The sequence below is a fragment of the Notothenia rossii genome (assembly GCF_949606895.1).
Source record: "Notothenia rossii genome assembly, chromosome: 2".
Lineage (NCBI taxonomy): Eukaryota > Metazoa > Chordata > Actinopteri > Perciformes > Nototheniidae > Notothenia > Notothenia rossii.
The window spans coordinates 32,906,916-32,934,700 of NC_136904.1; the positions used below are offsets into that span (position 1 = coordinate 32,906,916).

General features: G+C 39.7%; 2 long non-coding RNA genes across 2 annotated transcripts; one reads left to right on the forward strand and one right to left on the reverse strand.

The window, feature by feature from the left end:
* The first annotated feature begins 9,952 nt into the window (after window positions 1-9,952).
* On the forward strand, window positions 9,953-11,357 carry LOC307030174. Its single transcript, XR_013805569.1, has 3 exons — window positions 9,953-10,019; window positions 10,337-10,416; window positions 10,952-11,357. It is a non-coding gene; the product is annotated as an uncharacterized lncRNA (long non-coding RNA).
* Window positions 11,358-12,201: 844 nt separating this feature from the next.
* On the reverse strand, window positions 12,202-13,232 carry LOC307030175. The gene is made up of 2 exons (XR_013805570.1): window positions 13,167-13,232; window positions 12,202-12,347 (listed from the first exon to the last, which is right to left on the reverse strand). It is a non-coding gene; the product is annotated as an uncharacterized lncRNA (long non-coding RNA).
* Window positions 13,233-27,785: the final 14,553 nt, after the last annotated feature.

Sequence of the window (27,785 nt, forward strand, 5' to 3'; positions counted from 1 at the left end):
TTGCCATAATATGGATAACAACAGTAGTCAAATAGAGCTTTCCACTGTGCACTAACCCTGCCTCTGCAAACAACTGATGGTCTCAAACAAATTAAGAAGGCAAGTAATTCCACAAATTGACTCCTGACAAGGCACACGTGTTAATAGAAAACCATTCCAGGTGATGACCTCATGAAGCTGACTGAGAGAAGCCAAGAGTTTGCAAAGCTATTTTTAACACTTTTTTGTTAACTAGAATTCTATATGTGTTCTTTCATAGTTTTGATGTCTTCAGTATTAATCTACAAAGTATACACAAATTAAAATAGACAAAAACCATTGAATGAGAAGATGTGTCCAAACTTTTGACTGGTGTATACTGTATAGAATTATGGGTGGGTGGATGGATGAAGTATTCTATAATATTATCTATATCATATACTACGCAGTAAAACCCCTCTCCAACGTGTTTCCATAGCAACCAATTCAAGTGCAGACAACGAGGCTCTCTACGTGCATTTAGCAACGTGTTGGTTCAGCCTTTCCAAAATGTTTACCAGAGCAAGGACACTGTCTGTGCTTCCTCATCACTGTCTGCTCATTGATCTGCTCTTCATCATCATTATTTTAAGGGGGGAGGGGGGTTATCTGTATCGCTCCCTTTATTTTACTGAGCTGTTTACGAGTTAGTGAGCACCCCCCCTCACCACCTCCACCAACACCGCCTCTGACAGATGAGGAGGTGGAGGTTTAGGATGGCCAGGAGCCAGAGTTTCTCCTGGATACATCAGCAGTGGTGGGCTGCAGCCAGAAATGTACCACAAGAGAGGAAAACCCAAAAAGTATCTTGACAAATGTATTCTAACTGTTAAAACAATACTGAGCTATACTGTAATAATAACATAATCATATCTCTTTTAGCTCTCAAAATTACAAACATTTCAAAAGCAGCAAAATGCAGGAAAACGAAATGAATAATCATTGATTAAAATGTCAAGCTAATTAGATCCTGCTCAGCAGGAGGAACATCTTTTGATTATAAATCGTGTAATATTGATTTGAGTGTTGATGCTGGCACAATTGCAGGAATTTTTTTCTGCTCCCTTGCTAATGATCAAAACAACTCTCTGCTGGATAAGTATTCAAAGGAAGGTGTTATAGTCTTTGTCTGGGACAAACACATTGTTCACAATGCCTGCATGCAAGGAACAAAAACATGCATAAATAACATTGTGCAGAATAGTCTAGAGGGATTTAAGACTTTAGTCTAAGGGGGAAATCCTGCATTACACTCCTGTGATGTGGCACAAGATTGCAACTCTTTCTGGATGTATCTAGTGGACACAATCCAATTAATGTAAGTATGTATTCGCATATGAATGGAACTTGAGGACACAGGTTGGGAAAATTATTATTTTAAAGCATTTGGAAAGCAGTTTCTGTCATGGCTGTATCTCTCCAAGGGCATTAGGCTTGGCTATAATTTCTTCCAATTTCAAATCAATTTCTTCACCAAAGACATCATGGCCTCTATTATAATGGTACTGTTTTATAACATGACCTGGATTTACTGCTGTGACTTGTTTTTTTCACATATCAATGTATATATTGATGCTTTTCTAAGTCATTGATTTTGCAGCAGGATTTAGTTGAGATGCCAACCGGGAGTATTTTATGTTTTTTTCACTTTATTGAACATCACTCTGTGTCCTCTCTTCTTTCTGACCTACTTTCTCTCTGACAGATCTACTTTCCTTTAAATTGTTGGTTTTGTAGAAGCTGTCTGAAGTCGCTGTGCAAGGAACAGTCGGGTAAAAAGTGGGCTGTGACTATAGCGGTGACAGTGAAACTGGCATTGTTTTCACCTTGAGAATCTGTGAAAGGGTTGTGGTGCAACAGTGAAAGAAGCAGTCACTAAACTCCCCAGATGCATAATTGAGAACAAAAAGAAGGCTTAATTTGAAGATGTGTGTGGTCCGAAGTAAGTTTTGAAGGCATGGGTGTCAATGTATCTTGCAGTGGCTAGATAAAAGATAATGAAAGTGGGTGTTTGCTGTCAAAAATGGTTTCAAATCGATTGTAAGAGGCAGCACACTGAGGGAGGCATACTGTACCATGTTCAATATTTTTAAAACTGCCATCATTTGAGTGAAGCTTTTCCAATGATTTGTTGGTGAAATGTGAGAAAATTGATTCTGAAAACTCTGATGCATCAGTACACCGGCTACATGACACATGAGAGACAGCATAAATTGAAAGCTTGCTATTCGCTGTGCTTTGTTGTAGAAAAAGAGGCTTGAAAATCGAAAGGCACTTTGTGTATCGCTCTTGCTGTCTGCCTGTTGATGCTTCCATTCATCCATCAGTTATCTGCCTTGACAAGGACTTCGGTGAAGACTCTATTACTTGTCATCAAAACAGTCGCTATACCGCCTCAACACAAATACTGGGCAGTTTGTTAAGCACTAAAGTTTCTAATGGAAGATGAGTAGTCCCATTTTTTCTGTGAGGATTTGCGATACCTCCTTCTCCTTTTTTCTGTTTGTTTGTCTATCTGTTTGTCTGTCTTCCTGGCTGGGCGTGGTTGACCTACTTTCCGTTTTCCACCAACTCACCTCCGCTCCTGTTTCTCATCATCACTGATTACCACCACTCACCTGCTGCTGCTTAAAACCCTGGTTCGATCATCAGACTTCCCCAGTTCTTCGTATACTCACAGTGGTAAACTCCAGTTCCGGCTGACTAGATTTTCTAGTACTTTTGCATACTCTTCCTGTTGGATTTTTTCGTATGCTAATCCTGTTTTGTTTTTTGCCTGTTCCAGAAGCTCCACATTCCATTCCGTCCTGCCTGCCACGTCCAGCCCAAACTCCGTCTCGGCCCTGCTCCACGTTCTCCCCACTCTGTTGAGAGTTTGCTTTGTCCCCTGCCTGGTTTTGGTGGACTTATTAAATCCAGTCTTTTTGACACTTCACCTAAGTCTCCGTCCCAGTTTTCTTGCATAGCGGGTTCTAGTTTTGTGTCTCTTTACGAGGAGCATAACATTTTCAGTCACCCAACTTTTTCCAGTCCATTATTTGTTTTCTATAGTCACAATATTTCCCTGACCTTAAAGCGGTTTCAATGTGAAAAGCTCATTCATTCAAGATTCAAGATTCAAAGACATAAAATATACAAATAACGGCGTAGTTACGTAATGTATGAAAAGCTTAGATCGCAGGTTCCTCAGCAGTGCAATTTACAAGACAGACAACAAATATCTATAAAAAACAACAATAAAATTAATAAATAATGCAAGCTCAGGTGTTTAATAGTCATATGGGTTTGTGGGATGAAACTGTCCCTGACTCTGGTGGTTTTTGTCCTGGTGCTGCGGTACCACCTGCCATACGGCAGCAAACAGAACAGTTTGTTTTCATAGTGAGAAAACTATAGTGAAATCGGATTGGAAATTAGAGAGTGCAGACCTCTGCCAAGTCAATAGGTGCATGTAAGCGCTCTTTAATATTTTAGTTGGGAAACTGTTCTTCCAACTTTGATTTATTCATGAGAGTTGAGACATTATTTGAAAGAATATGGACGCTACAATGAATTGTAGTTCAGATAAGAGGGGGTGCTTACTTGAATCTTCCAAACTCATTCATCTCTCGTTTTCCATGTCCTCCTTGGCCTATGCAACACCTTTCCACCACGTTTAAAGAAATCGAGCCAGTAGGTTTCCCGTATTACTGCTTAAAGACAAACAAATAAATGTAAACACAAACCCGGGATGAAAGCAAATTTTCTGCAGCTCCTCGCTGCTTTACGGAGCTTTTTTAAGTCAGCACTTGTTCTCTTATAGCATAGTTATTAGAGAAAAAGCTATAAGACCTCTCAGTAAACTACATGCTCAGCAGCAGACAGACAAAGTAAAAGACTAGCCGGTGAAAATAAAGTATTCAGCAGCTATGAGACAAACATTTCCCAAAGCAGTTGGTGAAGACCAACAACTGAGCAGAAGAGATAGCAAATGAGGTTGTTCAACATAACTCTAACAGTTAGACGTGTTAATGATCAACTGTTTGCAGTTTTATGTTCACTTTTAAAATGTCACGGTAGAAGCACAAAATACAAATATTAAACCTGAACATTTGCATGATAGGGCTTCTTGAATGTCTATTGAAAGGTCTTGATCTGCGTTGTAATGCATATCTATGTGGTTGGGCGCGTGTGCTCAGTATACCAATGTGTCTTATTGTTATTAAAATATGGATAAATACACAACCTATAACGTTTATTCTACCATTCATGTAGTGCTTAGATTTTGCAGGCAGGTGGATGTTTTTATGATGTATGCAAATCACATTTAGATCATATTCATATGTGGTTTAAAATCTAATTCATATTTCTTGAGGGTGTCTCGGTCTCAAATCACATTTAAACCTCAGAGAGACACACAAAATATATCATCCAGCCAACAGCTCGACACAAAAAACGAATAAACCACCATCGAGGCCACATTATTTATTGTTAAAGCTGTTGGGTAAACAATACTTGAATACAGAAATCCAACCTGGTTAAAAAACAAATACACAGATTGGATTTGAGAAACTAATTTGATGCGTAATTGAATTAAAGACGGAGGAGGAGAACGAGGCAACTGAGAGTAAAGCTGGCAGGGAAACAAAAACAAGCCGTACAGAGCGTTATGAATGGTGGGAGATTCATTTGAGAGGGGACGAAAAAGAGATAAAAGTGAACAGGAAAAGATGTGGAGGCTTTTTGCATCTCATCATCTTCTAAAAATATCAGTTTCGCCTATTATTCCCATTAAGTTCTTTAATGTTTTTTTTATTTTTGTTCAGCATCCAGAACAAATCCAAACCCAACAAAGGGAAAGTGATAATTCTTCTTAGAAACACAAAAACATCGATCTGACGCAATGTGACAATTAGTAAAACTGGTTGAAGTTTAAAACCTTTTAAAAGGAAAGAAGGAAATAATTTAAAGAATGCAGGGACAACAAAAGACACAAAGAAGACCAAAGGATCAAAGGTGGAAAGAACGTCAAAGAAGAGAATAAGAGCCAACAGACAAAAGCAGGAAGATGTGCAAGTTACTATCACTGAGTTTGTCATTTCTGTTTATATGTGTGCATGTCTTGTTTTGCTTTTTATCTTGGTTCTCCTTTGTGCTTACAGTGCGACTCTGCACATCCGACACAAACACTAACCCCTGACTTTTAACCTGTAACCAGCAAGGCTGTCAAGGCCTGAAACTGTGTGGGATCTGATATGTGTCTCCTGTTCAGACATCCAAGGGAAACAGAGTTACAAAGGACTGGAAGTCAGCTTTCTCCTCAAATTCATGGAGTAATATCTGTACAGGACTCACTAAGAAGAGTTGTACTGTCATGATGAAGCTGTGAAAATCAAAAATTATTATCATTTAACAATGTTTTCTTACTAATCCTTTTAACTGTCCATATGTGCTTCTATTGTGAAGTTTGATGATATCTGCTGCCGACATCAGAGACCTACGCACATTTGTTCATGTTTTTTTGTTACAAATCTCAAGTCCTGCATATCCTCCTGAGACACAGAAACAGTTCTCAGTGAGGGTCATGACACAAAATAGAAATAAAACTGAAAATGAAATATAAAACTGCCCCAAAACTACTGTATAAAACTAAGACAGTATGTAGTAAGTCGGTATTTGAAATGAGGACTGGTTGTGGACAGATGTGATAGTTTAACAGCTAATAGAAGTTAGTCAAATATATAGCATGATTTTTCCAGGTAATATGTATATTAACTCTAATTGTGTAAAGTGTTTTGCTTCAACTAAATATGTTCATTTTGCGTGATGCTATGATATTTCAACCCAGTCTCACGGCATTTCGTGTCACACAGAACGATTTTAAAAGCAATGTATTTCTATTGGTAGTATTTTTCGTGCCTTCAGAATACTGAAATCTTTTTTTTTAATATTTGTTATTCTTTTCTAAATAACACACTGTTATTTACTCAGCAATAACACACAATTATCCTTTTTTATTTTTATTTGTTTAATTCCATAATCTCTGGCTTTTTTGGCGAACTGAATTTCAAAATAAAAATAACCGGAAACAGACGTAGGCCTATAAGGGACATCTCGAGCATCATTGCAATACACAGCCACTGAAAAAAAAACAATAATCGTGGCTTGATATTGAGTAAGAACATGTTTTTATGAACCCCACAGCTTCCGGTCTTCCAAGAACCGAACGGACAAAAAGACGTGGTGCAGGCACAGAGGCGCGGGAAGGTATTTTGAGTGGGGGTGCTGAGGTGCTGGACTCCAGTGAACACGGGCACTATAGAGCAGGCACAAAAAAACTCCCCACGCAAACACACAGTAAACCCGCGACTGTTACAATGAAGGCTCGATAATCAGCTCACGGCATATAGTCAGGGGTAAAGTGCTATTTTTTACGAGTGGGGAGCGGACCTCACCTCCTCTCGTTGGGTCCGGGGGGATGCTCCCCCGGGAAGATTTTTTTTAAATATTGAAGTTAAAAGCATCAATCTGGTGCACTTTGAGAGCAACATTAAGAGATCTATGGATACATCTCTCAACACCCAGATGAAACACAACTGTAAGCAGATGTTCTTTTTCTTTATGGATATTTTACAAATCACTCCCCTTTCAAACTGTATTCTTGTTTTACTGCCATATTGTATTTCATAACTGTTTTTCTTTTATTCTCTTATTTTTGTTATAACTATAATGATCATATGAAGGTGTGCCGCGGAAATAATCTTTTGAATAATTTTTGACCAAACCGTTTGAGACCCACTGAGATAACTTAGACTAAAGTTAACTATCTAAACACTCAGAGAGTCCTTTAGCTCACCTGAGCCTCTCAGTCTGAGAGGAGAGCTCTCTTCCAGCTTGTTGTGGAACAAACAGCTCGGTATGTCCGTTAGTGCAGCTAGCTAACCAGATGCTAACAACACGGTCCCTGCTGCTGGCACCGGTCCCTCTCTCTCTCCCCCTCTCTCACACACACTAAATGCGCTATTTCCGCACACACACAGAGCCGGGAGCTTGAATGACACAAGCACACTTTTATTTCCATGCAACTCTCTGATTGGTCTGGTGTCTTGCCTCTGTTGCATTCACTGAACACGGGAAATTACATTCCTGCCGTCCTTTCTAGTGTCTTTATGAGGTTTACGTAACGCACGGTTAATGTATTATATTATTGAGGTAGAATTGTCCGGGGCTACAGAAAAAACATTCGGGGCAGGCCAAAATATTATTTTACCAACAATGTGGAATTTATTGGCTACATATTACACAGATTATGCACAGCGGGAGCAGCAATAACCGTCAAATAATAATTCAGACAGGTGAGCTCCGCACCCCCTGCCTGCCGCTAGGGGGTGCTGCAGCGCCCTCAGCACCCCCCTTCCCGCGCCCATGTGCAGGCACGAAAATTGCTTTTAAAATCGTTCTGTGTGACACGAAAAAAAGGGGAAAATCGTGTTGGTGAACACGAATCAATAGATTAAATGTCGTGACTATAACACGATATGCCGTGAGACTGGGTTGGATATTTGGTTTTTGTCACTCTGTATTTTCGAAATTCCTTTCTGGGCTAGTTGCTAAGCTAACTGCTAACATGCTAGCAGGCCGGGAGCTCCAGGAACTGTTTCCTTTTTATATTTAGCGCGGTGAGTTGTTGAGGCAGAGCTCTCAAGTCTAACGCATTTGGCGTGAGACACACGCATTTCACTCCATTCACTCCATTTCCCCCCCCCCCCCCCCCCCCCCCCACAGTTGGCATTCGCGATACAGAGGGCTTCATACTCCACTAGCAACCCCCCCCCCCTCGTTGACATTCGCGGTTCAGAGGGCTTCATGGGAACTTTGAGGGGAGCCAGAAGTTGGAGTACCAAACACCGCTGCCAAAATCTCACTCTGAACTCTGTTCAAAACTTGAGAGCTGTGTTGAGGTGTTCGGTACTACTCACTACCGGGTCAATATATTCACACATGCTATTCAAAAGTTGGTTTGCAACATTGACTCAATGGTACAGAAGTTATTTGTACCGTTGAGTCATGCCTTACAAATGTCAACAAAACATTCCTGCTTGAATGTACAGTATTCACACACAGGAGGTCAAATGATAATGAATGGTGCAAAGAAAAAAAGGGCACCTCTTTCCACCAACGCCAGTACAAGAAGCTACAAAAGCATCCTCCATGCTGGATTCTGCAGCCCTACATTCCCACAAAAAGTTAACTAGTCAATGCTCACCAAAGCTGAAATTCCTCGTATTAACTTCATTGTTTGCAGCTCTATTATATAAGGAGAAAACGATTTTCCCCGCAAAATGTCACGGTTTTAAATGCTGCTGTGACTTGGCCATGAAGACATGTTTTAATATCATTTCCTAAAGTTACAATAGAGAGAAAACGTATAATTTGAACATGAACAATATATAAATATAAATATAAATAGTATTGTTAGTATTCTTGTAATGGCTCAGACTCCTAAAAACTGTTTTACTGTAATACAAATATTTTTAAAACGTCATTGGGGTGCATCCAAGAAAGCTGGACACCTGAGATGTTTTACTTTACAGGTTAAGATAACAGCAACAACAGTACTGAGATTTCTCCCCATTTGAATTTCGTCTAAAGCCCATCGAGTGTGATCGATTGCCTGTACTGACATGATTTTCTGCACTCCTGGAGGTTCTCTTCCTGGAAGATCAATCATAAAACCTTGGTTATGCTTAGATAATGGTCAATGGTCTCTGCACTCAGAATGATTATGCATACAAAATCAGTCTGGTTCGGCAATTTCTATTTAAGTTACATAATAATAACACAAAAAGTTATGTAAATATGTTATGTAAAGTATTTAGCTGACTGATGAAGCTGAATTCTGAAGTACCCTCACTGAAACAAAAGGTACAGAATATAATTACCTGTCTAGAGCAAAGTGAGAGGCAGCGTTTCTGGAGACCGCAGGACCAAAAGTCCTACTTATTGTGTAATTTGCACAGAAAAAACCTCCTTAAGGCTTCCCTAGAAAAAAAGTGTCAAGAAGGCAAATGCATACCGCATAATGCTTTTTCACAACAAGAGAAGGAGGACAGGCTGTCAATCATACAAAACTTAACCACAGGAATTCAGCATTTGTGATTGACAAGTCATGTTCAAATAAATGGCTTTTCACTGGACAGATAGTGAGCCCCAGCATTTGCTGGGTCCCTAAAGTTTGTAAAAGTACTTTCCTCAGATAGAGGACTTAAATATGTAGTAAAAAAGTACTTCCAAGTTGTTACCCTTATAAGATGCTTACACAAAACATATTTAAAAGGTTTCAGTTATTTCATGTATTTTAGAACTGCAGTGGTTTGACGATCATAAATTAGTCCATTGACACAGCTATTTGGATAATATAATCATTTTGAGAATCATTTTTAAAAAATAAATATGGGGACTATGAAGGTAGATATGGTGCAAAATGCGAGAGCGTGTAAAACCTGATGTGAGCACTTGCAGAAAAAAGATCTGAGCTTGTGTGCACACATTTACACTTGTACAAAATATCCACGTAACTGTGAACCAAATGTACACTTGTATAAAATATCCACGTAACTGTGAACCAAATTTGAAGTCACAGAAGAAGAAAAAAAGTTTTGTAGCTTGTAGAAAAAAAATGAACTTAGTGATGAAATATTCACTTGCAGAAAAATACATTTTTAAAATATATTTTCCATTACAACTGCAACTTGGTTATTACAACCTCTCAAATCAGTCATTACAACTTGACGAATCTGCTCTGTGACAGTATAAATCAACGAATCTGCGGTCTTGACTTTTGCTACACTTCTTGCGATAAATGTGTCGCAAAAGTAATTTTCACCTGTAGATCAGCTGTAGATTTGGGGGGAGGGAGGGGGGTTGGAGGGAAGGGGCGGAGCTATCAAAACGACGAGGCTTGACTGCGGGGCTAACAGTTGTGTCGCTACCAGTCCGCTGACATGGCGCGTCAATCAACGGTAAGTTTTGCCCATTACTTGCCCAGTATTACTTTGAATATTATTATTGTGATTGAGGATTAAATCCGCTTTGAAGACCACCGGTGCAGTTTAGCGGCAAAATAACGTCAGTTAGCCAGCTAACGCTAGCTTTGTTGAGTTTATGCTAGCTAAACAAGTAGTGGTTGTCGTCTACAGCAGTAATTAATATATTATAGCCTACTGCTTTGGCACTAACGGTGGTGTTTTTAAAGCCATTGTAAATTATCCATGCTATTTTCTATTTAGCTAACGTCGAAGTAGTGTATGAAAATATACAGTATATCTGTTTGTTTAAGGTGTCCAGGTGATGCAGACAGGCTGGACCAAAGAGTGAGAGACAGAACTGGACTCCTCACAGCAGTGAACTTCAGCTCAGGTACAAATACTAATTTTTCATACTGTACAAAGAATCAAGAAAGATATTGGTTTAAATGAATGAAGTATTGACTTTAATACACTGATATACATTCCATTAAACAATAGTAGATCACCTACACATCAGTGAAGTTGAGGGTTTTTTTGATGCAAAAAGTTACATTTAGATGTTAACAAGCAATATGATTTTGTCAGCTTTCTAATTTAATGTATTGAAGGCAAAGATATTTAACACATAGTGAGAACTGCTACTATTTATCTCTCAATATTGTCTGTAAAAACGTGGTAAAAGTTATTCTTTCAGTGAGACAACAGAGCAAGCTTCTACAGTTGCACTACGTTTTGTAACAGTTAAATATTATTTTGATAATAAAATATATTTCAATGTTGATGAATTTCATACTCTTCATTCATAATCTGATTACAATTACAAAATAATTATATCTACAGCCCCTAAACACACAAACACACCGCTTTCATAAATAACACACTTGTTCTGCAATAATATGTTTTATGTTTCCTGTCATTTTTGTTAGGAAAGGACATGCCTGAAAGACATGACATGTTCTCCTTCTCTGAGGGTCAAGAAGAACATCCAAGAGGAAAATTAAAAGCTGATTTTATGAGATTTTAAGACCAGTACAGGACATTCACTAAGAAACTTATTTTATTGTGAAAACAAAGATCTGCACACCGAATATTTTTGTAGTCTATCAGGACCATCATTTGTTTGTGACGCTGCCTGCACCTCAGAGAAGGGGTGGTTATAGTCAGGGTTATAAAGTGTGGCGAAAAACATAGTCAGCTGATGGGATGCATCTAATTCCACATCTACACTCCATCAGCTGATTATTTCTATTTGCCTCACTTTATGAGCTTCACAACACTTGTGCCTTGTACCGCAGAGTTTGCAACGTCACAAATAAATGGGGCCAATCTTCAGTCAGATGTGAATGTGTAATCTATTTTCAGTAAGAATAATGGACGAAAGGAGTGCAAATACAAATACAATTTATTGAAATGTGAACCAAAAGTTAATCAAAACTGTTTTAAATAAAAAGCACATATGGAAAGAAGGTGTAAAGCATGGGTCGGCAACCCCTGGCACGCGTGCCAGCACTGGCACGCGGCACCGTAACAAGTGGCACACTAGGAATAAGTGGAATAAGTGTGCAATAATATTTAAATTGTATTTTCGGATCCTGAACGAGACCGCCGCCAGAGCGCGTCTACCTGCAGAAGGAAGCCATGCACGCAACGCAGCCCCGCTGACTTTCTGCCGCTTTCCTCCGTGGTGCAGTGCTGATCGTTTCACCACAGAGCAGGGGCGGTTCTAGGGGGGGGGGTCAGTGCCCCCTGCTCATCTGTCGGCTCCCAGACCGTAGTCGAGGAGGGCAGCAGCAACAGGCTTCAGGTTCAATAACCCACTTTAGCTTAAATGACTGGAGAGAGGCGAGCTCTTCTTGGGAGGCCATTGCATTTATTTAGATGTTCTTCTGTTTAACAAAATACATCACAGACCTGTTTTTCTGCTGCCTCGTTTCACTTCCAGAAACATACACACGTCCCCCCCTCACTGTCGCTCTGCCATCCACACACACACATGCACAAGCCACACCCCTCTCTCTCTCTCACTCTGCATGACCCTAATATCATAACGTGTGTTCTGGAGAATCACAGAATGGACGATTGTCCTTATTATTATGCCGTTTAAACCAATTATTTAAATGTGGTAAATGTGTATGTTTCGTTGACAGGTCCACACACTGCTTCCCCCGCCCTCCGGCTGATAGTTCACGAGCGTCAAGCTCCTCAACCCCCCCCAGTTTTCACCTCTCCAAACCAACAGACAACAGGACGTCCATCACACAGAGGTTTCTCGCTGAAGTCTCTGCAGCTCTATGGATACCACGCTATCTCAATCCGTCCACACTGAATATGAGGGGAAAAAATAATAAGCAAATAATAAATGCTTTAGACAATAAGAAATATAAAGTCGATAGTTGAGTTGTTCAGTTTTTTTAGATTGTCAATACTATTACTGTATAACTAATATATCAGGTTAAGAGGCACCTTCAAATAAAGATTGGTCTTTAAATACATGTTGTCTCTTGAATTGTTTGTCTAAAGTCAAGGATCTAGAACTGGTACTTAGTTTTAATGATACAGTCTGGTTATTATGCTGTTTGGAGGAGGCCTAGCAGGTAAGAGTACTAACTAGCTACCATCAAATGTACCTTAGCTTGACTTAAATGTATTAAACGTATAATTAAGTGATGGCAAAATATAAATAACTAATGTCATGCAAACATATTAATATTTGCTTGATTCCAGAGTTGAATTTAGCACAATTGCATACAAACGTCAAGGGATTTTAAGATTCTGAAGTGTTCGTTCTAAATAGAAAATAGCATGGGTAATTTACAAAGGCTTTAAACACAGCAGGAGCCCAAGACAATTATAAAACGTGTCATTATTTCAGTACAGTTCAATTGGTTTTATTTTCATAAACAGTTATCAACCGTTAGTGCCAAAGCAGTAGGCTACAATATATTAATTACTGCTGTGTAGACTACAACCACTACTGGTTTAGCTAGCATAAACTCAACAAAGCTAGCGTTAGCTGGCTAACTGACGTTATTTTGCCGCTAAACTGCACGATATAAAACGGTCGTCTTCAAAGCGGATTTAATCCTCAATCACAATAATAATATTCAAAGTAATACTGGGCAAGTAATGGGCAAAACTTACCGTTGATTGACGCGCCATGTCAGCGGACTGGTAGCGACACAACCGTTAGCCCCGCAGTCAAGCCTCGTCGTTCTGATAGTTCCGCCCCTTCGCTCCAACCCCCCTCCCTCCCCCCTCATCTACAGCTGATCTACAGGTGAAAATTAGTTTTGCGACAAATTTATCGCAAGAAGTGTAGCAAAAGTCAAGACCGCAGATTCGTCGATTTATATTGCCACAGAACAGATTCGTCAAGTTGTAATGACTGATTTGAGAGGTTATAATAACCAAGTTGCAGTTGCAATGGAAAATATATTTTAAAAATATGTATTTTTCTGCAAGTGAACATTTCATCACTAAGTTCATTTTTTTTCTACAAGCTACAAAACTTTTTTTTTCTTCTGTGACTTCAAATTTGGTTCACAGTTCCGTGGATATGTTATACAAGTGTAAATGTATGCACACAAGCTCAGATCTTTTTTCAGCAAATGCTCACATCAGGTTTTACACGCTCTCGCATTTTGCACCATATCTACTTTCATAGGGACGTACTGCTTTGTCTGTTCCATATCATATTAAACTAAATATCTTTGGGTTTTGGAGTGAGTTAACAAAACATTTGAAAACATCTAATTGAATTTTTAGAAAATAGGATTAACATTCTTCATGTTTCTGACATTTTCCAGACCTACAATTAAATAATTAATCTAGAAAATAAACAGCAGGTAAACATGAAAACACAAAACAATTTTTAACTGCTGCCCTTGTGTATATTATTTTTAATATATAATTGAACTTTGTTTTGGAGCAGCCCGATAAACAGCTCAATAGAGCTTTCTTTAGTTACTTAAAATATGTTTGAGTTACCCATGAGCTCAGTTACCTGGAATGAACTCAGAATATAAGAGCAAGTTGAAAGAAAACAGCTAACGTGATTTGGATCTCAGGTGAGGATGCCTCCTGGACACCTATGAGGTAATGTCTAGGTTGGAAGGGAACCAAAAATACATGGGAGGTAATCTATCTAATCCAATCTAATCTACACTTTATTTCCAGGCATACACACTGTTGGGAATGCCATGTTCATTTCCCTTTAAAGAGCACTGCTCCAATTTAGGGTAAAACGTGTGTACAATTGGTTTGTACATAAGCAACCTCCTTTTGGGTCTTGAAAAAGCTTTACTTCTAAAGTAGTAAAAACACAAGGTGAAAGCAATGCAAACATTGTCGTAGTGGCGACTGGTAAACATTCTGTTTCCCATGCTCTTTCCTTGGTCAATGTTTGTAGGTTCACAACTCAAGCCTGTTCGCATTTTTGCAAACATTGTCTCTTGCTTTTATGTTATTCCACCAGTGATGCCCAGGGACAGAGAGCTGGTCTTTGTGATGGAGACAGAGGTCTGGGAATTGATATTTATTTTTGCTTTCGCCCTGAGGGAGCATCACATCTCTTCTCTTCCTCACTTTGGGTACTTATTTGTATTCATGCAAAGCTGCAAACTTTGTCCTCCTGCATGACAACTTCTTCATCTCCCTCTTGAGCACAACTAAGAAAACAAACATCATTGTATTTATATAATGTATAACTCAATAAATGTCCAGATGTTAGCAGGTAGTTTGATTACAGATAGTAAATGAATGTTTTATTTGAACAATATAAATACCGAGATTATTGAAGCACATTTTATAATTTCATATTATCAAACAGCTTGATAATAGATCATCTGTTGTTAGGTTTTGTGAGGGTGTAAAAAGAATAGATTAGGGCCTGTGTTTTTGCAATATCGGTTGGAACGACAGCAGATTGATGATCATCAGGTAGGTACAGGGGCGGACTGGCCATTGGGAATACCGGGAGTTTCCCCGGTGGGCCGGTGCTGTGTGTGGGCCAAAGAAAAAAAATATATATATACTGTATATATCTTTTTTGCCTGAATCCTACCGGCCCACATTTGTAAGTGTTCCGGCCAATACTTTTTTTTTTTTTCTTAACTAAATCCTACCGGCCCACATTTGTAATGGCGCATTTAAACTGCAGGCCCCGCTCGGTTTGGTTAGGCCTTATTAGGCCCGGCTCACTTTAATGCTGCGCTCACATTACAGTTTAGGAACTGGGGTAGTATCTATAGCAGTGGTCGCCAACCAGTCGATCGCGATCGACCGGTCGATCGCGAGTGTGCTGCGGGTAGATCGTTGACCGTAAAAAAAAAAGTAACAAAAGAAAGAAAAAGAAAATTAAAATAATAATGTTCGAAAAATACGTTTTTAGATGTAAACCTATCATCCATCAATCAATCAATCAATCAATGTTTATTTATATAGCCCAATATCACAAATGTTACATTTGTCTCAGTGGACTTCACAGTTTGTACAGAATATCAGTATGACAATACGACACCCTCTGTCCTTAGACCCTCACATCGTACAAGGAAAAACTTCCAGAGAAAACCCCACAGTTTAAAGGGAAAAATGGGAGAAACCTCAGGGAGAGCAACAGAGGAGGGATCCCTCTCCCAGGACGGACAGACGTGCAATAGATGCCGTGTGTAAATTGAAAAGATAATACATTTGCAACATAGGTAGTCCAAATGTTTTGAAATGCATGTGTGTATAATAAGAAGATGAATCCACGAGGATATCCATCCAGGACTTATGATCCAGGACCGCAGCCACGACTCAAGATCCAGGACTCGCAATCCATGACACAGGACCGCAGGATCATCCATGACTCCGGATCCCGGCGTATATAGACACCAAAAAGAAAGAAATTTGGGGAAGCTGGGTTAATCGGAACATGAGAGTACACAGGTATAGACAGAGAGAAGGAAGAAGTAAGATGTCCCCCGACAAACTAAGCCTATATCAGCAAAACTAGGGGCTGAATCTAATCAGCCCTAACTATAAGCTTTATCAAAAAGGAAAGTCTTAAGCGCACTCTTAAAAACGGATAGGGTGTCTGCCGTCCGAACACAAACTGGAAGCTGATTCCACAAAAGTGGAGCTTGATAAGAAAAGGCTCTGGCTCCCATTGTACTTTTAGAGACTCTAGGAACAACCAACAACCCTGCATTCTTGGAACGCAATGCCCTAGTAGGACAATAGGGTATAATGAGTTCTTTAAGGTAAGATGGCGCCTGCCCATTAAGGGCTTTGTAGGCGAGAAGAAGAATTTTAAATTCTATCCTGTGTTCTATAGGGAGCCAGTGTAAGGCAGCCAGAACAGGAGTAATGTGGTCCCTTTTCCTAACTCTGGTTAGTACACGAGCTGCAGCATTTTGAATCAGCTGAAGCGACTTGACTGACTTCTTGGTACACCCTGATAATAAGGAGTTACAATAATCCAGCCTTGAAGTAACAAATGCATGGACTAGTTTCTCTGCATCGTTTTGAGGCAAGATATGCCTGATTTTTGCAATGTTACGTAGATGGAAGTAGGCGGTCCTTGAAATTGATTTTATGTGGGCGTTAAAGGATAAATCCTGATCAAATATAACACCAAGATTCCTTACAGTCTCACTGGAGGCCAAATTAATGCCATCCATAGTTAATATATCTTTAGATAATTTGTTTCGTAGATTCTTCGGGCCAAGTACAATAACTTCAGTTTTGGTCGTGTTTAACATCAAAAAATGTAAGGTCATCCACGTTTTTAAGTCCTTGAGGCAGTCTTGAATTTTATTTAGATGATTAATTTCATCAGGCTTGATTGATAAATATAGTTGAGTATCATCCGCATAACAATGAAAGTTTACAGAATGATTCCTTATAATATTGCCTAACGGAAGCATATATAGGGTGAACAAAATAGGTCCAAGCACTGAGCCCTGTGGCACTCCATGGCTAACTTTGGTTTGCATGGAAGATTCATCGTTGACACGCACAAACTGAGAGCGTTCAGATAGATAAGACCTAAACCAGCCTAAAGCAGTTCCCTGTATGCCAACTAAGTGCTCTAGTCTTTGCAATAGGATATCATGGTCGATAGTATCAAATGCAGCACTAAGATCGAGTAAGACAAGAATAGAGACAAGTCCCTTGTCAGAAGCTATTAGAATGTCATTTGTGACTTTAACCAGAGCTGTCTCTGTGCTATGTTGTGTTCTAAAGCCAGACTGAAAATCTTCAAATAAATCATAGTTTCTTAAGTAATCACACAGCTGTTTTGCGACTGCTTTCTCAAGAATTTTTGAGAGGAACGGAAGATTAGAAATAGGTCTATAGTTGGCTAAAACCTCTGGATCGAGGTTGTGCTTTTTAAGAAGCGGTTTTATCACTGCTACTTTGAATGATTTTGGAACATAGCCTGATAATAAAGACATATTCATAATATTTAATAAAGAAGTGCTAATTAATGGAAAAACTTCTTTTAACAGCTTAGTTGGAATCGGGTCTAAGATACACGTTGATGGTTTAGAAGAGAGAATCATTGAATTTAATTGTTCAAGGTTTATGGCTGAAAAGCATTCTAGTTTACTATCTAGTGTAATATTATTAGAACTTACGTTTCCGGGAGCTGTTGATAACACTATACTGGTCAAAGGCAAGAGGTCATTGATTTTGTTTCTAAGAGTAACAATTTTATCGTTAAAAAAGCACATAAAATCATTACTACTGAGTGCTATGGGAATAGAAGGCTCAGTCGAGCTGTGGCTCTCTGTCAGCCTGGCTACAGTGCTGAAAAGAAATCTTGCATTATTCTTATTCTCATCTATTAATGAAGAGTAGTATGCTGCTCTCGCTTTACGCAGTGCTTTCTTATATTCATTGAGAGTAATATGCCAAATTAAACGAGATTCTTCAAGTTTAGTGGAACGCCATATCCTTTCAAGTTGTCTCGACTTTTGCTTTATTTTGCGGGTTTCGGCATTATGCCATGGAGCTAATCTATGTTGTTTTATTTTCTTCTTTTTCAAAGGAGCAACAGAGTCTAATTTTATTCGCAGCGCATCTGTAGCACTATCAACAACATGATCAATTTGGGGTGGTGTACATTTTGTATAAGTTTCCTCCCCTACATGCAGACATGCTATCGAGTTAAGTATTGGTGGAATCTCTTCCTTAAATTTGGCTATAGCACTAACAGATAGGTTTCTGCTGCAGGAGCTTTTGGCTAATGCTTTGTAGTCTAGTAACAGTACTTCAAAAGTTACTAAGAAATGGTCGGATAAAGCAGGATTATGCGGTTCGACTAATAGTTGCTCAATTTCAATACCATAAGTCAGAACAAGGTCAAGAGTGTGATTATAGCAGTGGGTTGGTTTATTTACACTCTGACAGAAACCAACAGAATCTAATATAGAGTTAAATGCAACAGTAAGGCTATTTTTATCATCGTCAACATGAATATTAAAGTCACCTACGATAATTACTTTATCTGTTTTAAGTACCAAAGCTGATAAAAACTCAGAGAATTCTGATAAGAATTCTGAATAAGGACCTGGTGCACGGTACACTGTAACAAATAAGATTGGCTGCAAAGTTTTCCAGGTCGGATGCGTAAGACTGAAAATGAGGCTTTCAAAGGAGGTATAATTTAATTTTTGTTTAGTATTGATAAGTAAACTTGAGTCAAAGATTGCTGCAACTCCACCTCCACCTCCACCACCCCGTTAGCAGGTGCCACTTGATTGACGTATATTTGAGACACCTCAATAATATAACACATTAACCGTGCTTTACGTGAACCTCATCATGACACAAGAGACGACGGCAGGACTGTAATTTCCCGTGTTCAGTGAACGCAACAGAGGCAACACACCAGACCAATCAGAGAGTTGCATGGAAATACACGTGTGCTTGTGTCATTCAAACTCGGCTCTGTGTGTTTGTGGCGATAGCGCATTTAGTGTGATAGAGAGGGAGTGAGGGAGAGAGAGGGACCGGTGCTAGCGGGGACCGTGATGTTAGCATCTGGTTAGCTAGCTGCACTAACGGACATAAGGAGCTGTTTCCACAACAAGCTGGAAGAGAGTCCTCTCCTGTCAGACTGAGGGGCTCAGGTGAGCTAAAGGACTCTTGAGTGTTTAGAACAGTTTTGTCACAAATTATTCAAAAGATTATTTCCGCGGCACACCTTCATATGATCATTATAGTTATACAAACAATAAGAGAATAAATGAAAAACAGGTATGACATAGCCTACTATATGGCAGTAAAACAAGAATACAGTTTAATGTGATTTGTAAAATATCCATAAAGATAAAGTAAATCTGTTTACAGTTCTGTTTCATCTGGGTGCTGAGAGAGGTATCCATAGATCTCTTCATGTTGCTCTCAAAGTGCACCAGATTGATGCTTTGAACTTCAATATTTAAAAAAAAATCTTCCCGGGGGAGCATCCCCCCGGACCCCCCTTGAGGAGGTGAGGTCCGCCCCCCAATAGCACTTTACCCCTGCCTATATGCCGTGAGCTGATTATGGAGCCTTCATTGTAACAGTAATTCAGATGCAATTAGCCTATATAAAAGGCCTCAAATTGGAAGCATTGTCTGGGCCGTCTTTTCCACTCAATTTTGCAATAGGTAGATCTCGCCTTTCACCTAGGCAGAGGTCGGTGATCTTGGGCTTAAAAAGGTTGGTGACCACTGATCTATAGTAACGCAGTGTAGGCGGCAGCGACGTGCGGTCAGGGGAGGCAGAGCATGTAACGGAAAAACAACTAAAGAAAAACTAAATAGTAATAATAAAATGTCTCCACTGATCTGTGTTGTAAATGTGCTTTATGTATGATTCCAATCGCTTTTTAAAGTCAAAATCAGCAAATTTGCCGAGCTCCGCTACAACTACGGGAAGCGATGAGAAGTGAGGCAGGGACGAGCTCTGCCTCTCGTAAGCCCATAGTAATTTGCTGGAGCGCGGGCACTAATTTAACGCGTGCACTTATTTTGTGAGCGCGCTCAATCCAGTTACTGTGGGGTGAGGCACAGATGAGCTCTGCCTCACCTCAGAATGGGTCACCCCACAGAAACTGGCTGGAGCGCGGGCACTAAGCGCATGCCTGTTACCATCTCACTGTATGTCACCAATGTAATGTTTGTAGATCCCTTTATTACATTTGTCCTCGCCATCCATAGTCTCTAAATAACTTTTTTCACGTATATATGATATTTGGGCTCGCTGGTCTCATCATTACAACGGCAATGAAAAAAGCACCAGGTGAGGCAGCCATAACCTCTGCCGCACTGAAGGGGGCGCACATGAGCCCACAGGTTCTCGTTGCTACTGTTATTCTACGCAGAGACAGTAGACACGAACAACAAGCTAGACTTTTCAAATTAGAGGAAGGTAAGGAGGACTTTTACAAAAAAGTAATAGAGATTGTTGTCCAGAAGGTTAGCATGGACTTCATCTTCAAGTCAAGGTAAGACCACAATTGTAATGAAAATGGGATCTTACTAAGAAAGAACAATCCAATATTTAGATGTTGAGTATCCTTTTGTTGAACGGTCTGTTTAAAATGAATCGAAGCATCAGACTAAAAAAGCTTTTGAAAATAGCCGAATATTTCGATCAAGGTCAAAATATAATATTTGTAAATCTGACTCTGAAAGAGTCGCCTCACCAGCCATGAACCTCACCGCACGTCACTGGTAGGCGGAGCCGGGACGTCATCTTCAATGAGCGCCCCAGAAAAACAACGCAGCCGTTAGCTCTTGGCACTGAGAGCTCACAGCACTTCATATAGGGTGACCAGACGTCCCCGTTTTCCGGGGACAGTCCCCGTTTGTATTGGCCTGTCCCCGGTTGAAACTTGCCCCCGGAAATGTCCCCGTTTTTTAATATACGTTAAAAACACATAGCAAAGTGAAATAAAACGTTTCATGTCAGGAAACACTGGGTAAACAGACTGTGGTCTAGCCAGCCCCAACTTCGGAAAACACAGTCAAGCCAGCCCGCACATTGTATTGCGGTGCGCGAATAGATAGATAGAGGCCTGTAAAAACTGCCTTCAAAATAAAAGCGTTTACTGTTTAAAAAACACACCAAACATATTCATTTCATATATACTGGAGCTTAAATTAAGAAATATGTACTGTATGTAATGTGATCAATAATAATTTAAAACAAACTACGTAACTACCACATTATAACTGAGTGAATGTAAAATGTAAGGATACAGTTATGAAGACATATCGGACATTTCCACTGGGTGACTAATTTCAAATGATGTTGACACCATCTCACAAAACTCCTAAAATAACATTACTTTCTGAAGCACAATTTAAAATGTATGCTGTTTAAAATCTCAAATTAGATCTATTGTCCATCTATATTTTGATTATTATTTAATGGAAACCGTCCATAATCAAAGAGTCATTCGAAGTCAATCAAATACTTATTTCACTTCAGGGTGATATCGTCCTTCTGTTTATACAAGAATAAATAAAAAACTGTCAATTCACCAAAGACTTATTTCACTCCAGGGTGATAGCAGGTCACCCCATCTAGTCACTCAGAGAGAATCTGGACAATCTGATGTACAGTTTCAAAATAAAAGACCTTTGAAGTCTCATATATGATCTATCGTCCTTCTGTTTGTATCCAACAGTTCAAATGTTCGAATTACATTTAACCAGAATTGTCCCCCTTTTTTCTTTAACAGTGAAGAAAATTGGATATGTTAATGATATATTGACCGCAAAACTCAAAAGGTCCCCGGTTTTAATTTTGAAAATCTGGTCACCTTATCTTCATATCTGTTCAGAAACTAGACAAAAGTTAAACCAGTACAAACCACAGACTGCCTGTGTCATGGCGAATACAGTCGCTGGTTTATTTATGTCTGTATATGTCTGTAGCATATAGAACGTTAGCTTAGCCAAGCTCCATTTAGAAAACACGCATTTTAAAAGGTTTTTCGCCTGCCGTCTGTCTGCAGACTTGTCAAAGCATTAATTCATGGTTTTTACTAATCGGTATCAGTATGTTGTTACTTCGGCATCATTTTGAAACGTGTATTACAATTAAATCATGGTCAAATATGTTCATCTTGTTGTAGTTGTAGCCCCCTTGACAGCGATTCTCTCTCTACTTTAGCAAACTCAGCCCGACTCAGCCCTGTTTGTTGGCCTCGATAGAACCACGATTTAGTCGGGCCATTAAAAAGGTGAAAAAGTACCTCCGGGCCGGAACTAGGCCAAGTGGAAGCGCAACCAAAAACAGGCCCTGCACTGCTCCGCACGCTTAAAGCGAGCTCCGCGCTGCAGTGTGAATGCGCCATAAGTGTCCCAGCCCAGCCCAGCTCAGTGGGGTGCTGCGCTGGGCTGGGCCGTTTTGATAGGCTACCTTTGTTCTATCTATCAGTTTCAATTTCACACATCAGGCGCGTAGCAGCTATCACTGCGCAGTGAACGATCAGGAGTGAGTGACTGAGAGACCTAGCTGGCAGTTGCTTACAGATGGATAAACAAGCTCCAAAGCGTAAAGGCGTTTTTGTATAGTTTGTGTATACAGTATACAGTATTGTAGCGAGCCCTGGGTTCAGAGGGAGGGGTTTGTATACGGGAGGGGGGGGGGGGGTTGGCAGGGAAACGGGGTTCAGGGGGAGTAGCTGTACGGCTGTACCCGTAGGATAGAAAAGGGGGAAGTAACGTCTGTCGCAGAGGTTGTGCGGCTGTGGAGAAGAACGTGTTGCCCACATTCTGTTACTGAGTTTAGGCTAGTTAGCTAGCAGGTTTATTGTTTTGGGTGCAGTCACTTTTGCCTCCACTCGCTGTTCAAATAAATGTTGAAAGAAAAAGTAAATCTGTTTACAGTTCTGTTTTATATGGGTGTTGAAGAAGAAGAAGAATAATTGGGAGGGATGAAACCCTCTTTAATGGTCACACATGCAGAGCACACAGCACACACAGTGAAATGTGTTCTCTACTTTTAACCCATCCTAGTACCAGGAGTCTAGTACTAGGAGCAGTGGGCAGCTATTGTTCAGCACCCAGGGAGCAATGGGAGTGAGGGGGAAGGGGGGATGTCCGGTGCCTTGCTTAAGGGCACCACGGGAGGGCAGGAGGTGAACTGGGACCTTTCCAAGTAGAAGTCCACACTCCAAAAGTAGGTCTGGTCGGGGACTTGAACCGACTCTCAAAGCCCAGTGCCCTGTAACACTGACTTTGGACCCCCCTGTTGCTCCCCTGAAAATGAAAAGTTTATGATTAAACGATTTCTTGGCTGACAGAATAGGCGAACTAATGTTATTTGTCATTCTAGTCCGCTTCTCTGGTGCGCACCAGACGACCGTTTGTTGAATTGTTTCATTTTTCAGAAGGTTCGGTTTGTGTTCACACGGGCAAAACTCAAACGGACTATAAACTTTAAAGACAAGTCATGTGCACGGAAATGCTGTTAAACCATTGGTAAGACTTTAAGGTGGTAAAAACGCAAATCCCGGCAATTTCTACCGGAGCCTCTGCCAAGGAGCATCGGCACTTTCGGCAGGTTATTCTCATGCTGCTGTTAATCTGGAGATCAACAGACACTAGCGGCCCGCGCATATGATTATATAATCAGACAACGTCCGTTAAAAAACATTATTACACATATAATGAGAGACGTTCTGCAGTAAGGAGGGGCGTTTCACCGACGACAGGTGTTCTTACTTGTATGTAGCTGACTGAGAATCTTTACTTTACACGGCACTGTTCAACACTTAATTCTGCTTCACTCTTTAACTAAACAACCGCGCATGTCTTGATTGAAAGACTCTTTCGCTAAAGATTTTGAAGATATCCGCGTTCTTGTGACACGTAAATACTACGCTTCCCATGTTTTGGTGCGGACTGCGTTCACACCAGCGATGAACCGCTCCAGAGTACGCAAGCAAGCGCTCCGAGACCACCTATTTTAGCGGACCAGAGTCCGGTTGTTTAGTTCACTTCAGAGGTCTCGGACTATGTTCACACCGACCCAAATGAACCGCACCAAGCGGCTAAACGCACCAGGGTTCGTTTAGCCGCTTAGGGCACCCTAAAGGAACTGAACAAAGATAAAAAATTTTGGGGGGGGTATTTTATTTTATTTGGGGTGCCCCCGAGCGTCAAGCGCTTTAAAAACAATTGAAAATATTTACTGCCGTTTACTGTTTATAAAATCTCAGTATTCACTCCATTCATTGATTTATTACCCATCCTTTAAGAACCTGGAATACTGGTCCAGTTTCACACACCTATCAGACTGGTTACACACGCATTAAGGAGGCCCAGGCTGCTCTTTAAGATAAGATAAGAAGGTACTTTATTGCTCCCAATTTGGGAATTGTTTTGTGTTGCAGCAGCATAAAAAGACAAGGCATTGTACAATACAAATTCAAAGACTAGAAATAAACAAGAAAGTAGAAATTATACATGTTAAATTTAACAAGGTATTATATATATAAATATATATACATAAATATATGACAGAAGGAATATTAATATTAAATATAGAACAGATTACATAAATGTAAAATGTACAATGTGGACATTGCCTCTTCTAAACAGGCAGATAAACACACAGGCATTATAACTATTAGAGTTTGGAAGCTAAGGCCCATCAGTCAATGTGCCTGTTTTCTTTTTCAGGTTGTAATCGATGTTTCCTGTGGTGTGTTTCTTCTCTCATCATCATGTTGCCTGGCATATAACTGTTCCCTGTAGATTTGATGTTTCTGTTCTTGATGCCGTCTCAGTTTATTTGAGTTGGGATAATTTAGCTTTGTTTTGCCTACTCTCTTGTTTTGTGTTTGCTATTTTTTTGTATTAGCTTTACTTTGAACAAAGCTCTCCTTTTGTCATGTATTTATGCCTGTGTTATTTTTGTTCAGTGTTTAGGTCTAACTGCTTCACATACCCCTGACAGTTTCTAGTATAATTATATTTAATAGTGACATTGTAGCAAGTATTCCATAACTGGATTGCCTTATGATATTGCAACCATGAAGGGGCCATACATGCCCATAATTAATCTCTTGTACCTAAGTACATTTTCTCAGGTAGTGTACTTCAGAATGATTTTGAGGTAATTGCAGGCTCTACTTCATTTAATTATTTCCATTTCATACTACTTTATATTTCTACTCCACAACATCTCAAAGGCAATTATTGAAGCCTACTTTTCACTCCTTACAGTAGTGGAGTAATTGACGTGACCTGTCTTGACCCAATATTTATTTGACAGCTTTTCAGATCCTAAGATACTTAGCTTATGGAAAATGTTAATTTCCATCGGACAGCAAACACATTCAAACTGGCCCTCTGTCCTGCACCTTCTGAATTGATGGCTCATTGACAACCATGAATACCACTCAGTTTTGAGTGAGCCAATCATTGTTAAGTATACATTTTAGCAAACAGCTGATGAGGGTGTGCTTTTTTGAGGTGGCAATGGCAGATGGCAAATGAAAGGAATTTAAGCAATCTATTTTTTTATTTTTCGTCTTTTGTTTTATTAGTTATGTTCTCTGTATTTTATGTTTGTGTTATGTTTTATGTGTAACGTTGCTGTCTTCTTGGCCAGGTCAGCATTGAAAATAAAATGTTATCTCTAAATACTTTTATCTGGTTTAATAAAGGTTGAATAAAAAAAAAATATATATTTTGAATTCAATTTTAATAGATGTAATTCTGTTTTGTGGTGTGCAATAGTTTTTTAAGGTCATTTGTATTTTGTTGCCTATGTTTAACACTTGAATTTGAAAAATATAAATATAGCTGCGTTCCATTCCCTTTAATTTAAAGTATTACAAGTGATTTCCAGTCACATTTAACACAGTATTTCAAGTTGTATAGTTTCCTCCACATGTATATTTAAAGGGAAGGTGAAAGGTTATAAAAGTGAGCTCCCATATGCTGGTTGCAAACCATTGTTATAACCCCCAAAAATAAAAATAAATTAACTAATGGTTGTCATTAAGTCTCATTTAGAGCTTCAGTGACTGCGGGCAGGATGCTTGAAATTCTGACAGTGTCATATATTTAGGAAATCCCACGATGTTACCGTTACTACAACACTGATACACAAATAATGAGACCAATGGACACATTGACCTTGAACTCACACTGCAGTTTCGCCTCTTTTCCCTGCACATTACTCTGCTATTAAGGATTTCGGATGCATTTGGAAAGGTGCCCAAACTGGTCGTTTTGTATACGTTGATGACATGTCTCTGCTTGTATTTGTTTCTATACTGTTCACATTGTAGTACCATGATTTAGAAGGCTTTCATTACACCATTTGGCATCCTCAAAACTGATCCTTTAGTCTGAGAAACGGCAGCCAAGATTTAACAAGATCCATTGAATTGAACTTATTGACAATGTGCTGAGATAGAAAGACAAATATTTTCTTTATTTATGTAAGCTATAACTTCAATGTTCCGCCAGTTTGTGCTGCAAAAGTTCAATTAATCTAACTTTGACACCAAATATGCTGCCCTTCCCTTCATATGCTGGCATTAACTGGAGGTGGAAGAAGAAGAAGAGAAGAACGGAGAAGAGGTTCTGTTACTTACCGATCCTCCTATCCCTTAAAAATGATTTATTACTGCAGAATATAGAGAGTATATCCGGTTGGATTGGAATTTTGAAAAACATTATTTAGTTAGACCTCGTGTTGCCCTACCTCAGGCGATGTCATTTATTTGAGTGTCTCATATGCATCCAATATAAAAGCAGAGCATTGTTGGATTCAGGCAAAAGTTGAAGAATTCAGAAGCATGCAGTGAGGCAGTTGCATGCAACGTTTTGTAGAATGTATGGAGGCTTATATCACTGCAGCAACTTTCTTGCACTTTGGTTGAATAATAGGGAACTTTATCATGTTTTATATACAAAAATGTAATCTGTGTGTCTTCACTGGAGATAGTTAATTATGCAATTGCTGAGGTGTTGCATGGCAACTGGAATTATGTAACGCGTTTGGCCGTGAACTTTATGTCACTTCAGCCATAGCTTTGTGCTTTAAAAGATAATAGCGTCCAAATCAGAAAATGTTTTCCACAGTCTGCATGAAGTGAAGGATTTAATAATGATTAATGCTTCAACGTAAATGTTTTTCCGGGTCGTGTCAGGGTTCAACACGCTGCCCTGTCAGGTCTGACTGTTGTAGACAGCAGAGAGCAGAGCTCATAAAAGCCAGTCCTGTTGTTTCATCCTGAGCTTCAGAGCATTATTATCTATTGTTCTGCACACCAAGGTTCCTTAGATGTATTCAGAAGCTCAGTTGTGGCACTCTCTTTTCTATTATTTCTCTTTTGTCTTGTGTCTTTCTCTGTAGACTAGAGGCATAGCCCATCTGCTCGCTGCACATGAATATTTAATGTCTCTCCCCTAAGCTGTGCAGCGTCAAGCCGTCAACAGAACATCGCTGCTCCGTGAAAACTGCTAACTTTCATTCAGCTTTCCGTCCTTTACTGTATGTCTACTTGAAGTTAAAGTTTAAGCTCTGGGTGCTGATGGGGTTTATCACTCCCCGGCGCAGAAAGCCATAAAAACATAATCGTGTACAACAGTCATTTTTTCCAAATCCCTATAAATGTGCTATTGTGTCAATATAAGGCTTGCAGAGACTGACAGCTGGATTCCGACGGTGCACATCTCGGCGCTCTGCTAGAATGTAGTTTACAGCCCTGCGGCCACCTCTCTAATTAACATTCAGATTCAGGCAAAACCC